The sequence below is a fragment of the Chelonia mydas genome, chromosome 1 (genome assembly GCF_015237465.2).
Source record: "Chelonia mydas isolate rCheMyd1 chromosome 1, rCheMyd1.pri.v2, whole genome shotgun sequence".
Lineage (NCBI taxonomy): Eukaryota > Metazoa > Chordata > Testudines > Cheloniidae > Chelonia > Chelonia mydas.
In genome coordinates, this window is record NC_057849.1 from 13161018 (window position 1) to 13176176 (window position 15159).

The 15159-nt window shown below is 52.2% G+C and overlaps 1 protein-coding gene across 1 annotated transcript in view; it reads right to left on the reverse strand.

Moving 5' to 3' along the window:
• ARHGEF17 (Rho guanine nucleotide exchange factor 17) overlaps nt 1-15159 on the reverse strand; it is a 241683-nt gene that overhangs the window by 159892 nt on the left and 66632 nt on the right.

Genomic DNA, 15159 nt, shown 5'->3' on the forward strand with positions numbered 1-15159 from the left:
CAGGTGGGGGGTGAGGAAGTGAGCGGTGGCCACCGGCAACCCCCCTACCAGAACCTTCTCCTCTCCCACCAGCACCTGCCACGGATCAGCTGTTTCATGGCATCAAGAGGCGCTGGAGGGGAGAGGAGAGGAGAGGAGTGAGGGCGCAGTGCGCTCGGGGGCAGAACTGGGTGGGGAAGAGGCGGGGGGGGGGAGGCGGGGCAGGGGCAGGAAGAAGCAGGGTGGTGGTGGGCTGTCTGCTGCTTGTCACTAGCAAAGCATTGTGAGAGAGCCCAGGCTGGAGAGTTAAGGGGGCACAGCGGTACCCCAGTTCCAGGTTGTACCCTGGGGATCCCATCACAATGCACCTGCCCCAAGAAGATTCAGTGCAATGATCCCCACCCCCACCTTGGTTTTATGAAGGGCTTCCCCCTTCCACCAGTCTTTGAGTCAGTCCTGCCCAGCAGTGGGGAAGAGACAGTGACCAGGAATGGCTTATGCTCTAGGCAGGACAAGTGGCTGCCTGCCAGCCCAGCTCCCAGCCTCCAAGGGCTTTGGCAGGCAATCAAGGGGCTCTCTGAACCTCCTCCAGTCAGTCCAACAGACGGGTCATTCATGCCTGTCAATATTGACACTATGGCTCCTCTACAGCAGGGCCTGGGAAAAACATTCCTGCTCTCAGATGAAAGAAGGGAGGAGAGAAGCTCAGTGAGTTTACAGGCTTCAAGTACAAGTGTGGCACTGCTCTACCATTCGAACTGGTGGGACTGGGTGTCTCAGCACCGCAGTGATGGCATGGCATCAGGGGCCTTTCCATCAGGTCAGGTGGCTGGTTCACAGCCAGCACAGACACTCACTCCATGGGGCGGGGCCAGTTCCACTATTAATTGTGAGCCAGGGTATAAACGTAGGACTCTTTATTCACCTCCATGCACTGGTGTTAATGGGAGCTTTGCCCTAAGATCAAGGGGAGAATCTGGCCTGTATACAGTAACTAGACTGCAAGTGGGTGTTCTGTATTAATGATGTCACATTCAGTGTCCCACAGTGGTTAATACTGACCACTCCTATTTCTCCCCTTTATCTCTTCCTCACCCTCCCTTGTCTAATTCCCTCCTTCCCGTGGATGTGTCTCTTCTTCTCCTTTTTCCCACCTGCATTTCTTTCCCTGCAGCAGCCTCCAACTCCCTCCCCATGCCACCCGCTAAAATGATCTGCAAAGACCTAGTTCGAATTGAGATTAAAGCATTTGCATTGGCTGGCATGCCCATTAGATTAACTGGGGACAGGAAGATTCTCATTTCTCCAAGCCATAGTTCCAAGTTCTCTGCTGAGTCAGTCCTTGCCTACAGACAGCCCCCCAACCTGAAGCAAATACTCACCAGCAACCACATACCACACAACTGAACCACTAACCCAGGAACCTATCCTTGCACCAAAGCCCATTGCCAACTGTGCCCACATATCTATTCAGGGGACACCATCATAGGGCCTAATAACATCAGCCACACTATCAGAGGCTCGTTCACCTGCACATCCACCAATGTGATATATGCCATCATGTGCCAGCAATGCCCCTCTGCCATGTACATTGGTCAAACTGGACAGTCTCTACGTAAAAGAATAAATGGACATAAATCAGATGTCAAGAATTATAACATTCATAAACCAGTCGGAGAACACTTCAATCTCTCTGGTCACGCAATTACAGACATGAAGGTCGCTATCTTACAACAAAAAAACTTCAAATCCCGACTCCAGCGAGAAACTGCTAAATTGGAATTCATTTGCAAATTGGATACTATTAATTTAGGCTTAAATAGAGACTGGGAGTGGCTAAGTCATTATGCAAAGTAGCCTATTTCCCCTTGTTTTTTCCTACCCCCCCCAGACGTTCTGGTTAAACTTGGATTTATGCTGGAAGTGGCCCACCTTGATTATCATACACATTGTAAGGAGAGTGGTCAGTTTGGATGAGCTATTACCAGCAGGAGAGTGAGTTTGTGTGTGGGGGGTGGGGTGAGAAAACCTGGATTTGTGCTGGAAATGGCCCACCTTGATTATCATGCACATTGTAGGGAGACTGGTCACTTTGGATGAGCTATTACCAGCAGGAGAGTGAGTTTGTGTGTATATGGGGGTAGGGGGGGTGAGAAAACCTGGATTTGTGCTGGAAATGGCCCACCTTGATTATCATACACATTGTAAAGAGAGTGGTCACTTTAGATAAGCTATTACCAGCAGGAGAGTGGGGTGGGAGGAGGTATTGTTTCATGGTCTCTGTGTATATAGTGTCTTCTGCAGTTTCCACAGTATGCATCCGATGAAGTGAGCTGTAGCTCACGAAAGCTTATGCTCAAATAAATTGGTTAGTCTCTAAGGTGCCACAAGTACTCCTTTTCTTTTTAGGAAGGAAACACGGTCTTGGTGAACCCTTGATTCACAGATGGAAGGTTCCTTTGCAACCGCAAGGACTACGCACTTTCTTTAAAAAAAAAAAAAAAAAAACCCTCTGAGATTCTGCAGAATCTGAATGTGGCCTGCAGGCCACGTAAAAATATCAGGTCTGACGCACCTGACACAAGAAGTCATCAGCTGAGGACGGCTTGGTAGCCAGTGTGATGCAATTTGCAATTTCAGTCCAGGCAATAGGGTCCACATCCTAAACCTATCGTCAGTATGTGGTAACTGTTTCAAACCATCACGGGAGTGAGGTTCAGGAACAGCCTCCTAGTAGGAGCAGTGGGGGCCAGACACTTAAGGGTGAGATGCAGCTTGATCTGTTCATGAATGGGATGATAGGAGGGGCTTGCTTGCAATCCAGGGACTGGACTCCATGACCCAGGGGGTCCCTTCCAGTCTATGTTCTGAGCTGACAGTCTCCAGAGAGAACCCAATGCCTGGAGGGACCATCGTCCCTGGAGGTGCTTGCGGCCTGTGGGTGCTGTGCAGTTCCCGCTCTGGACTAACTGAGAATACAGCAAGGCTCACGGCTTTTGAGAGGGTCGAGCGACATGCAGAAGCTACCCTCCAGCACGTGCACTATTCCGGTCCACCCCCAGCAGAGAGCGTCAGGGCTGGCTTCAGCGTGAGTGGTACACGTCCGCCTGGCCTGGGTACTCGCTCAGTTCGCTGTCCTGTGCTGAAACCTGCAGTGCTGCGGTGCCACAGCGACGGGCACCTGAGCTGGTTCGATTAAAGGCAGCTCGAGTGCGTCTACACCTGCTGCAATCACCCCTCCCCGCCCCCGACTGCAGTCTCCACGTACCCAGGATGAAAATGACAGGCGCTGTATTGACAGCACCGGGGCTAGACTTTAATTAGCTATGCCCTGATAGGTGTCTCTATGTGTCTGTCTCAAGTGGGCAGGTCTGTCCCCAGCCTTAGATCTCTCTGTCTATCCAGGTACACAGGCTGTGCCCAAGTCGACAGGCAACAGAACTGCCCCCCCCTCCCCCGAGCCAGCTATAAGCTGTCATGTCAGGGTCTGTGCCTGGAGAGAGTTCAGGGAGCATGTCTGCCTCCACAGACTGAGCGATTCCAAGGCCAGGAGGGACCACTGTGACCTCCTGTCTAACACAGGCCAGGAACTGCCCCCAGATAATTTTGACAGCAGATCCTAATTTAAAAAATTGTAGTGATGACGAATCCACCACAGCCCTTGGGAAATCGTTCCAACGGTTAATTACTCTCACTGCGAAACACTGACACCATATTTCCATTCCCCAAGGCTGGCTGGCTGGCTGGCTCCAGCAGCAGGATAAGGGAGTGCTTAGCTCGCTTCCCAGCCAATGCTCGGGTGCCTGAAATGCAGCCCGGAGCTCCAAAGCCTGGCCCATGACTGCCCTCACCTTTCACCAACACAAGAGGCCCACCGAGACTTCAATTCCCAGCATGCATCTTGATCTGACCCACACCAGAGAGGGCCATCACCAAAGAAGCTGGATGCCTCAGGCATTCCCCCTCCCCACCCCACAAGTAGCATCTTCTGACATTCACACAGAGAGACAGGTGCTGCCTGGCACCCCCTCTGCAGAGGGACTGTGCCAAGCCGGAATCCGTGGGCTGGAGCAGATGGCAACATGGCTCTGGGGAGCATCAGCAGACTGGTCCTCTTGGCTTCCAGCATGTTGACACACTGAAGCAGGAAGCCGTGCTCACAGAGAAGTCACTTCGGAAAGCATCTGCTAGCCGGGTGCAGCTCTCTTACACGCTCTACTGCCAAAGGCCAGCACATGGTGCCCACGGAAACAGTCACTTGCTAATTCCCAGCCTTGGGAGCCACCATGCTTCGGAGCTGGAACCCAGCCAGTGATTTCCCTACATCCCCCCACCCCTTGAATTTCCCCAGCATCCCTCCCCCCCGCAGGTTTGTGAACTAGTTACATGCCAATTTAGTGACGGTTTGGAAATTTGAATTGAAATTGAAACATTAATACATACTTTAAAAGCAGATACAGTGTATGATAAAATACGTGCATCTGAAAAAGTATCATAGATTTGAAAACTATGAGCATAGACTAGCTTCCTTATACAGCTGTTGGTTTTTTTTTTACGACAATATCAGTGCATTCATTTCCATGATGTTGGCCAACCTAATAATTTCAAATTATGATTTGTAAGCAAAGTCTAAATGAGCTCTCCCTGACAGCTAGTGATGAGCTGGGGGCTGGGGGGAAAGGCTTCAGGACCAGATTGTATTTACATTCACACCTAATCTACCTAGGTATCCAGCAAACAGAGCCGTGTTGCCCAAGTGATAGATTTTGGCTGGGGTTGGGTTACAAATCACTTGAATGTGTGTGGGGGTGTGTGTGTAATGAAATGTTATTACATTCTTATTCTTATTGTATGAGTAAAGGGCAGTAGAACTGAACTTAGCCTGTGCTGATTGAGGGCATCGAGAGAGAGAGAGAGAGAGAGAGAGAGAGAGAGAGAGAGAGAGAGAGAGAGAGAGGGTGGGGACAGGTGTTTTGCTTGATGGTCTGTCTGAGTCACAAGTACGATTTGACCTGCCCCTCTCCACTGTTTAAAGACAGAGCTGATTAGGCTCCACAGATAGTGTTTTGTTTTGTTAACTGACCACTACAGCTGAAATCACTGATAATCAGGTCTAAGTGCTTAGACCCGCTGTGGGACAGTGTTTCTGTGGAAGAGATGGCCCAGTCTGCACCAGCAGCGAGGTTCCCGCACTGAGAGCCCAGCTGAAATCACTGAGAGCCGGTGGAACTCAAGAGACCAACTCGCAGAGCTCACAGTGGCAGGTGGCAGCAGAAGGTGACGGCACAGGGCCATTGGCAACGGAGCGGTGGAGTGAACGGTGGCACAACGCCTTTGCCATGGACTATGAGCAGGTGTCACCAAGTGGGCCACCGCTACACCCCGGCTCAAACATGCACTGCCACGCCATGTCCCAGTTAAGGAGGGGTATTCTTTTACCATAAAGTTTAAGCCAGTGATCCACAAACTCTTTCGGTTGCGCCCCCCGCCCCTGGCGCAGTTAGGAGCCAGGGCCGGGAGCCGGTGGCCGTGGCCAGGGCTGGAGCTGCAACTGGGGCAGAGTGGGGGGCAGAGCGGGGCTGGGTGGCACTCCCTTCCTGCCTGACGCGGGGTGGGGGGGGAGGGGTGTCCTGGGCCCCACCATGCCCCCTCAAATGTTCCTCCGCGCCCCTCTAGCGGGTCTGCCCCACAGTTTGGGGACCACTGGTTTAAACAAACAACCAGAGCGCTGTCTTAAGTCAGTACATGGCCCGCAGGCTTCAGGGCCACCCCTCCGGGACCTCTGACACTCCAGCTCCTGGCAGCTTCCTAGCCTCAGCCAGCTTGCTTCCCTGGGCCCCCGCCGCCGCAGGCACTCACCGCAGGAGCTGGCACCACTCCTGTGTGGCTTTTGCTACCTAGGGCTGCCAGGCATCCGTTTTTTGACCAGAATGTTAAAAGTCTGGTCGGTGGCGCAGCAGGGGCCCGGGGCTAAGACAGGCTCCCTGCCTGCCCTAGCTCTGTGCGACTCCCGGAAGCGGCCACCAGGTTCCTGCGGCCCTTAGGTGCATGGGGGGCCAGGGAGGATCCGCACGCTGCCCCGGCCCCTAGTGCCAGCTTCGCAGCTCCCATTGGCTGGGAACCGCGACCAATGGGAGCTGCGGAGGTGGTGCCTGCAGGCACAAGGAGCCTCTCTGGCCACCCATGTATCTAGGGGCTGCAGGGACCTGGCAGCTGCTTCCTGGGAGCCATGGTAAGTGCCGCTGGGACTCCACATCCGCTCCTGCACCCCAACCCCCTGCCTCAGCCCGGAGTCCCCTCCCGCACGCTGAACCTCTCGGCCCCAGCCTGGAGCCCCCTCCCGCACCCCAAATCCCTCATCCCCGGCCCCACCCCAGAGCCTGCACCCCCTGCTGGAGTCTTCCCCCTCCCCCACACGCCAACCCCCTGCCCCAGCTTGGAGCCCTCTCCCGCACCCTGAACCACTCATTTCTGGCCTCAGCCAGAGCCTGCACACCCCCTCCCCACCGCACCCCAACCTCCTGCCCTAGCTTGGAGCCCTCTCCTGCACCCAAAGGGGGAACAATGAGGCAAAGCATCTCTTCATTAGGCAGGGCATTCACCGAAATCTATGCATCAAGCCCCAGGGTCAACATGGTGTGCCGTGTTCTGAGCCTCCCTCCACAGAAGGCAAATGAAAGGTTACCGCTATACAGTGAATGAAAGCAAAGGGATCAAGCGACAGCGTACACAGCCAGCCTCTTCCAGGTCAAGGGTTCAAATCCAGACCTGTTCAATGGCTGTTGCTTGCAGTTCATCAATGGCCTATTGGTGACAGCAGCTCCAAGTCAACAGGTGGCTGCCGCATGAAGATGGACTTTAAGTGGTATCTGTTTTGGAAGCAGGGAGGCTTAGTTACTCCTTCCAAGGGAGGCTGACAGGCAACTCAGCTGCTTCCTGTGCCGTGGATAAACAGGTCTTGGGTCTCTAGAGCTGCCATTCAGCCACCTTTCATTAGCATGAACTCACCACAAACAAAGCTCACTTTAATCACATCCTCTTTGCCAGTGGTTAACCATAACGAGGACGAGGGGAATGCTGGTACTAAGTATTAGCTGTAGCCCCAGTCTGAGAACAACGAGAATTGTTACTACAGGAAAGAATTCTCTGTAGTAATTCAGATCCCACCGCATCTAACATCCCATCACAGGCCATTGGGCATATTTAACGCTAATAGTGAAAGATCAATTAAATGCCAAAATTAGGCTATCCCATCATACCATCCCCCTCAATAAACTTATCAAGCTTAGTCTTGAAGCCAGATAGGTCTTTTGCCCCCACTGCTTCCCTTGGAAGGCTGTTCCAGAACTTCACTTCTCTGATGGTTAGAAACCTTCGTCTAATTTCAAGTCTAAACTTCCTGATGGTCAGTTTATATCCATTTGTTCTTGTGTCCACATTGATACTGAGCTTAAATAATTCCTCCCCCCCCCCAGTATTTATCCCTCTGATGTATTTATAGAGAGAAATCATATCTCCCCTCAACCTTCTTTTGGTTAGGCTAAACAAGCCAAGCTCTTTGAGTCTCCCTTCATAAGACAGGTTTTCCATTCCTCGGATCATCCTAGTAGCCCTTCTCTGTACCTGTTCCAGTTTGAATTCATCCTTCTTAAACATGGGAGACCAGAACTGCACACAGTATTCCAGGTGAGGTCTCACCAGTGCCTTGTATAACGGTACTAGCACCTCCTTATCTCTACTGGAAATACCTCGCCTGATGCATCCCAAGACCGCATTAGATATTTTCATGGCCATATCACCATTTAATGGCGGCTCATAGACATCCTGTGATCAACCAATACTCCGAGGTCCTTCTCCTCCTCTGTTACTTCCAAGTGATGAGTCCCCAGTTTATAACAAAAATTCTTATTAATCCCGAAATGCATGACCTTGCATTTTTCACTATTACATTTCATCCTATTACTATTCCTCCAGTTCACAAGGTCATCCAGATCTTCCTGTATGATATCCCGGTCCTCCTCTGTATTGGCAATACCTCCCAGCTTTGTGTCATCCGCAAACTTTATTAGCACACTCCCACTTTTTGTGCCAAGGTCAGTGATAAAAAGATTGAATAAGATTGGTCCCAAAACCAGTCCCTGAGGAACTCCACTAGTAAGCTCCCTCCAGCCTGACAGTTCACCTTTCAGTATGACCCGCTGTAGTCTCCCCTTTAACCAGTTCCTTATCCACCTTTCAATTTTCATATTGATCCCCATCTTTGCCAATTTAACTAATAATTCCCCATGTGGAACCGTATCAAATGCCTTACTGAAATCGAGGTAAATTAGATCCACTGCGTTTCCTTTGTCTAAAAAACCTGTTACCTTCTCAAAGAAGGAGATCAGGTTGGTTTGGCATGATCTACCTTTTGTAAAACCATGTTGTATTTTGTCCCAATTACCATTGACCTCAATGTCCTTAACTACGTTCTCCTTCAAATTTTTTTCCAAGACCTTGCATACTACAGATGTCAAACTAACAGGCCTGTAGTTACCTGGATCACATTTTTTCCCCTTTCTTAAAAATAGGAACTATGTTAGCAATTCTCCAGTCATACAGTACAACCCCTGAGTTTACAGATTCATTAAAAATTCTTGCTAATGGGCTTGCAATTTCTTGTGCCAATTCCTTTAATATTCTTGGATGAAGATTATCTGGGCCCCCCGATTTAGTCCCATTAAGCTGTTCGAGTTTGGCTTCTACCCCGGACGTGGTCATATCTACCTCCATATCCTCATTCCCATTTGTCATCCTGCCATTATCCCTAAGCTCCTCGTAAGCCTCATTAAAGCCTGAGGCAAAGTATTTGTTTAGATATTGGGCCATGCCTAGATTATCCTTAACCTCCACTCCATCCTCAGTGTTTAGCGGTCCCACTTCGTCTTTCTTTGTTTTCTTCTTATTTATATGGCTATACAACCTTTTACTGTTGGTTTTAATTCCCTTTGCAAGGTCCAACTCTACATGGCTTTTGGCCTTTCTCACTTTATCCCTACATGTTTTGACCTCAATAAGGTGGCTTTCCTCGCTGATCCCTCCCATCTTCCACTCCCTGTAGGCGTTCTGCTTTTTTTTAATCACCTCTCTAAGGCACTTGCTCATCCAGCTTGGTCTACAACTCCTGCCTAGGAATTTTTTCCCCTTTCTTGGGATGCAGGCTTCTGACAGCTTCTGCAACTTTGATCTGAAGTAATCCCAGGCCTCCTCCGTCTTTAGATCCACAAGTTTTTCAGTCCAATCCACTTCCCTAAGTAATTTCCTTAATTTTTTAAAGTTAGCCCTTTTGAAATAAAAAACCCTAGTCACAGATCTATTTTTGTTTATCCTTCCGTTTAGTTTAAACTGAATTAGCTCATGATCACTCGAACCAAGGTTATCCCCTACAACCATTTCTTCTATGAGATCCTCACTACTCACCAAAACCAAATCTAAAATGGCATCCCCTCTTGTTGGTTCAGCAACTACTTCATGAAGGAATCCATCCGCTATCACATCCAGGAAAATCTGAGCCCTTCGTTTTGTGTGTATAGTTGGGGTTATTTTTCTAATCCTTAGCGCTCAATGGCCAGATTCCCAAAGGCCATCAGCATGTTGGGTGCTGAGCTCCCCTGGAAACCGGTCCCCAGTTGGGTTACTAAGCCCATGGGATGTCCCTTTCTCTATTTCTCCTCTTGGGTACCAGAATAGCTTGTAGAGAGTGTTGGCCCAGATTCTGCCATCAATTGCACTTGTGTAAACCTGGAGCGATTCCATCAACTCCTGCTTTGCGCAGGCTGCTCTGTTTCAACATGATTTTCATGCATTTTTAGGCTCTGACTTCAGCCTCCAGCTTGGGAGGAAAAGGGTTGCACTCTGCTAATTGGAAATCCTCTGCGGTGCCTGGGAATCCAAATAAGGGAGGATATTCTGACAGCCATGGCTGGGCTTATCCTTCACTTCCTCAGGCCTCCAGGAAGAAAGGAAAGCTCATTCTGAATTAACTCGTTTACGAGCTCAGCCTGTCAGAGTGGAACGGGCCTTCTTGGAATCGTCTCTCCCTGGCTGAGGGATTCTCTGGGCTCGTTCTCTGCCACTTCAATCTGCTATTCGCAACAGGCCAAGTTCTGCCTTCAGTTACAGGCGCTGAAGTCAATGGGGTGTGCACAGAGGTAAGCAAGGGTAGAATCGGGCTGATTATTTGCACTGATGTTTCCATTGCATCAGTCCCGCCCCATCCAGCACTGCTTCCTGGATCCACATTCTCCTTCTCTGGTCTTTCCCCATCTCTGCATTTTAGGGAGCGAAGGGCATCATTGGCCCCTTGGCTACCAGTGTGAATTCAGCGCTGGCTGGGAAGACTCTCAAAGCAAATCCCTCCCTTCCTCCAGAGCACGGGCCTGTTGCGCTAGGTGCTGTATGGCGCTCACACTCTAAACCAACAAGGGACGAGGAGACAGACACAGGGAAAGAAAGCGATTTGCCGACGGAACAGACCTCGGGTCTGACTCCCAGTCTAGGGCCCCATCCTCTAGACCAGGGGTTCCCAAACTGTGGCACAGTCCCAGGTGGTCCGCCAGGGGCGGAGTTTGGGGGGGAGGACATGGAGGGCGTTGCCCCCCCAAACTGTATATGTTAGTGGAAGAGCCAACGCCCCCGGTGGGCTGCAGAGGGCGAAGCGGAGCCACCAGCGGTGGGCGGAGGGCGAGGAGAAGGGGCTGGCCCTGAGAGATGGTGGCTCCCAGGGCAGCTGGAGGAGGATGGAGGGTTCACAGCCATTCCTGCTCCGAGCCTCCGCACCCCACAATTCATGGCTGTTGAGCCCTCTGGAGTATCTGCCCGGTGCCCCTCACCAAGGACCAGGGCTGGGCATGCTGCTTTTTCTGCCTCAACAATGCCATGATAGGGACAGTCATAGGTAACGGCCAGGCCTGGCCCAAGCACCTGCCTCTGCCCAGCACTCTCAGACCCAGGGCCCTTCCCTTGTTCCTGGGCAGAGAGTACCTGTGAGGTGCGCCAGGGTGCTGGGTGGGTGACCAGGCGGGGCTGCCAGGTGATGAGCTCAAGGCACTCAGATGGCTGCTAAGGCGGAGCGTGTTGGCAGGGGCTGGCTGTGGCCCCCTCTGGCGGGCCCTGGTCCCTGCTGAGGAGAGGGGCCTCACATGCCCCGCAGTGCCCCTCTCCCTGATGGACATGTGTTAATAGCGAGCTGTCGTGCCTACGGCAGCTGCACAGATGGGTCTCAGGGAAAAAAGTTTGGGAACCCCTGCTCTACACTATGCTGTCTCCCCGAATTATGGCGGTGGCTTGGCATGCCTAGAGGTCACTGCCTCTATATCCCCTTAGCTGTCCAGAAACCCACGTCTTTGTGCCCAGTACATGTCTGCTTGAGCCAAAGTGTGAGTCATGAGAACCGAGATGGTCAACCTCTCACACGCACCCTGACAGCTTTCAACACGTTTAGCAGGTGGATGCAGGGTGGGGGGGAGAAGGGAGGAGCAGAGACTGGATGCTCAATAAATTACAATGCTCTGAAAGTCTACTGTGGGGAGCGATGAGGGGAGTAAAAATGTTTCCTCGGCTGAGATATCGTCCCAGGATCAGGAGAGAAATGGGGACTGGTGGGCTATGCGGAAGCAGTGAGTGTGAACACAGGAATTATTTCAGGGAAGTTCCATGGCCCGTGTGGCACAGGAGGTCAGCTTAGATGATCACAGTGATCCCTTCTGGCCTTGGAATCTAGGTAAACCTATGCACAAGCACACTGTCTATGTCCTGCTGTCTGATCTTGTCTGGAGGTGCAGAGCTTCTTTGCTGACTCACCCTAGTAGCAGGACCAGAGGGTCTTGCTCATTAGCTTGACACAGAAACATAAAAGCCCGAGAGTTTCTCTAAGAGGAGAGAGCTAGAGGGGTAGCGGGGAAGAGATCTTATCAGCCAGCTGAGGCGAAGGCTGATCCAGAGATAAGACTGATATTTTAAGTACAGTCTTGCTTTATGTTAGCAACAAGAAGAAAGTCAAGGAAAGTGTGGGCCCCTTACTGAATGAGGGAGGCAACCTAGTGACAGAGGATGTGGAAAAAGCTAACGTACTCAATGCTTTTTTTGCCTCTGTCTTCACGAACAAGGTCAGCTCCCAGACTGCTGCACTGGGCAGCACAGCATGGGGAGGAGGTGACCAGCCCTCTGTGGAGAAAGAAGTGGTTCGGGACTATTTAGAAAAGCTGGATGTCTGCAAGTCCATGGGGCCGGATGCGTTGCATCCGAGAGTGCTAAAGGAGTTGGCGGCTGTGATTGCAAAGCCATTGGCCATTATCTTTGAAAACTCATGGCGATCGGGGGAAGTCCTGGACGACTGGAAAAAGGCTAATGTAGTGCCCATCTTTAAAAAAGGGAAGAGGGAGGATCCTGGGAACTACAGGCCAGTCAGCCTCACCTCAGTCCCCGGAAAAATCATGGAGCAGGTCCTCAAGGAATCAATTCTGAAGCACTTAGAGGAGAGGAAAGTGATCAGGAACAGTCAGCATGGATTCACCAAGGGCAAGTCATGCTTGACTAACCTAATTGCCTTCTATGACGAGATAACTGGCTCTCTGGATGAAGGGAAAGCAGTGGACTTGTTGTTCCTTGACTTTAGCAAAGCTTTTGACACTGTCTCCCACAGTATTCTTGCCAGCAAGTTAAAGAAGTATGGGCTGGATGAATGGACTATAAGGTGGATAGAAAGCTGGCTAGATTGTCGGGCTCAAAGGGTACTGATCAATGGCTCCATGTCTAGTTGGCAGCCGGTATCAAGCCGAGTGCCCCAAGGGTCGGTCCTGGGGCCGGTTTTGTTCAATATCTTCATAAATGATCTGGAGGATGGTGTGGATTGCACCCTCAGCAAGTTTGCAGATGACACTAAACTGGGAGGAGAGGTAGATACGCTGGAGGGTAGGGATAGGATACAGAGGGACCTAGACAAATTGGAGGATTGGGCCAAAAGAAATCTGATGAGGTTCAGCAAGGACAAGTGCACTTAGGACGGAAGAATCCAATGCACCGCTACAGACTAGGGACCGAATGGCTAGGCAGCAGTTCTGCAGAAAAGGACCTAGCGGTTACAGTGGACGAGAAGTTAGATATGAGTCAACAGTGTGCCCTTGTTGCCAACAAGGCCAATGGCATTTTGGGCTGTATAAGTAGGGGCACTGCCAGCAGATCAAGGGACGTGATTGTTCCCCTCTATTTGATATTGGTGAGGCCTCATCTGGAGTACTGTGTCCAGTTTTGCGCATCACACTACAAGAAGGATGTGGAAAAACTGGAAGGAGTCCAGCGGAGGGCAACAAAAATGATTAGGGGACTGGAACACATGAGTTATGAGGAGAGGCTGAGGAAACTGGGGATGTTTAGTCTGCGGAAGAGAAGAATGAGGGGGGATTTGATAGCTGCTTTCAACTACCTGAAAGGGGGTTCCAAAGGGGATGGTTCTAGATTGTTCTCAGTGGTAGCAGATGACAGAACAAGGAGTAATGGTCTCAAGTTGCAGTGGGGGAGATTTAGGTTGGATATTAGGAAAAACTTTTTCACTAGGAGGGTGGTGAAACACTGGAATGCGTTACCTAGGGAGGTGGTGGAATCTCCTTCCTTTGAGGTTTTTAAGGTCAGGCTTGACAAAGCCCGGGCTGGGATGATTTAATTGGGGATCGGTCCTGCTTCGAGCAGGGGGTTGGACTAGATGACCTCCTGAGGTCCCTTCCAACCCTGATATTCTATGATTCTATGAAACCTTTAGCATTTCAAAAAAGAATAAATGGAACTGATTTTGGACAATATCCATTGTGGGTGTAATACACTGGCCAAGTAAGTCTGCACTTGCATCGTCCCTGTCCCTCCCACCCACACAGAGGCTGAACCATGTAACATTTATGATCCGCTGCTGCCTTCCAGTTTATGTTCCTGGGCAGGGATTCTCTCCTCCGCTGCAGCCCCTCTTTGTCCCGCTGGAGGCGGCAGGGCTGCTGCACGCGTTGCTACAGCAATTCTGGCTAGTGCCGCAAATTTTAGGCAGCCGTAGGCAGTGATGAGCTGCCAAAATATTAACAACTGGTTCCCTCCTCACCCCACGAGGGGGTCGTGGCCCGCCCCCCCGGGACTCCTGCCCCATTCCCTGTCCCCTGACTGCCCCCAGAACTGGGCAGGAGGGTCTCGTGGGCCACCGTAGTGGGTGCCCACCCTGCCCTGCCCCTAAGAGCCAGAGGGACCTGCCGGGGGGCGGGCTCATCTGGGGCGGCTCCCAGGCAGGTCCCTCTGGCTCCTAGGGGCGGGGTAGCATAGCTGGGGGAAGGGGAGCAGGGGGAGTGGCCACTCCCCACTCTGATCACATTAAAAGTGGCGCCTTAGGCACCGACTCCCTGGGTGCTCTCGGGCTGGAGCACCCACGGGGAAAATTTGGTGGGTGCAGAGCACCCACCGGCAGCTCCCTGTCCCGCGCCCGGCCCCAGCTTACCTCCGCTCTGCCTCCGCCTTCTCCCCTGAACGCGCCGCCCCGCTCTGCTTCTCCGCCCCCATCCCCCGCTTCCTGCGAATCAGCTGTTCGGCGGGAAGCCGGGGAGGGCTGAGAAGCAGGCGGCGGCTTCACACTCAGGCCCAGGGAGCCGGAGATGAGCTGGGGCGGAGAGTGGTTCCCCTGAGCGCCCCCCGAGTTACCTGCTGCGGCGGGGGCGGCCCACCTTGTGCCCCCCGCCCCAGCTCACCTCCGCCTCCCTGGGCCTGAGCGCAAAGCAGCCGCCTGCTTCTCAGCCCTCCCAGGCTTCCCGCGCAAACAGCTGATTCATGGGAAGCCGGAGGGGCGAGGGCGGAGAAGCCGGGTGGGGCGGCGAGTTCAGGGGCGGAGGCGGAGCAGAGGTGAGGTGAGCTGGGGCCGGGTGCGGAGCTGCTGGTGGGTGCTCTGCACCCACCAAATTTTCCCTGTGGGTGCTCCAGCCCCGGAGCACCCACGGAGTCGGCACCTAAGGAGCCACTTTTGGCCGGTTGTTAAATTTAGAAGCCCTTTTAGAACCGGTTGTCCCTCGCGCGGACGGAAGAATCCAATGCACCTCGCGGGACAACTGGTTCTAAAAGGGCTTCTAAATTTAACAACCGGCCCCAGCGAACCGATGCGAACCGGCTCCAGCTCAC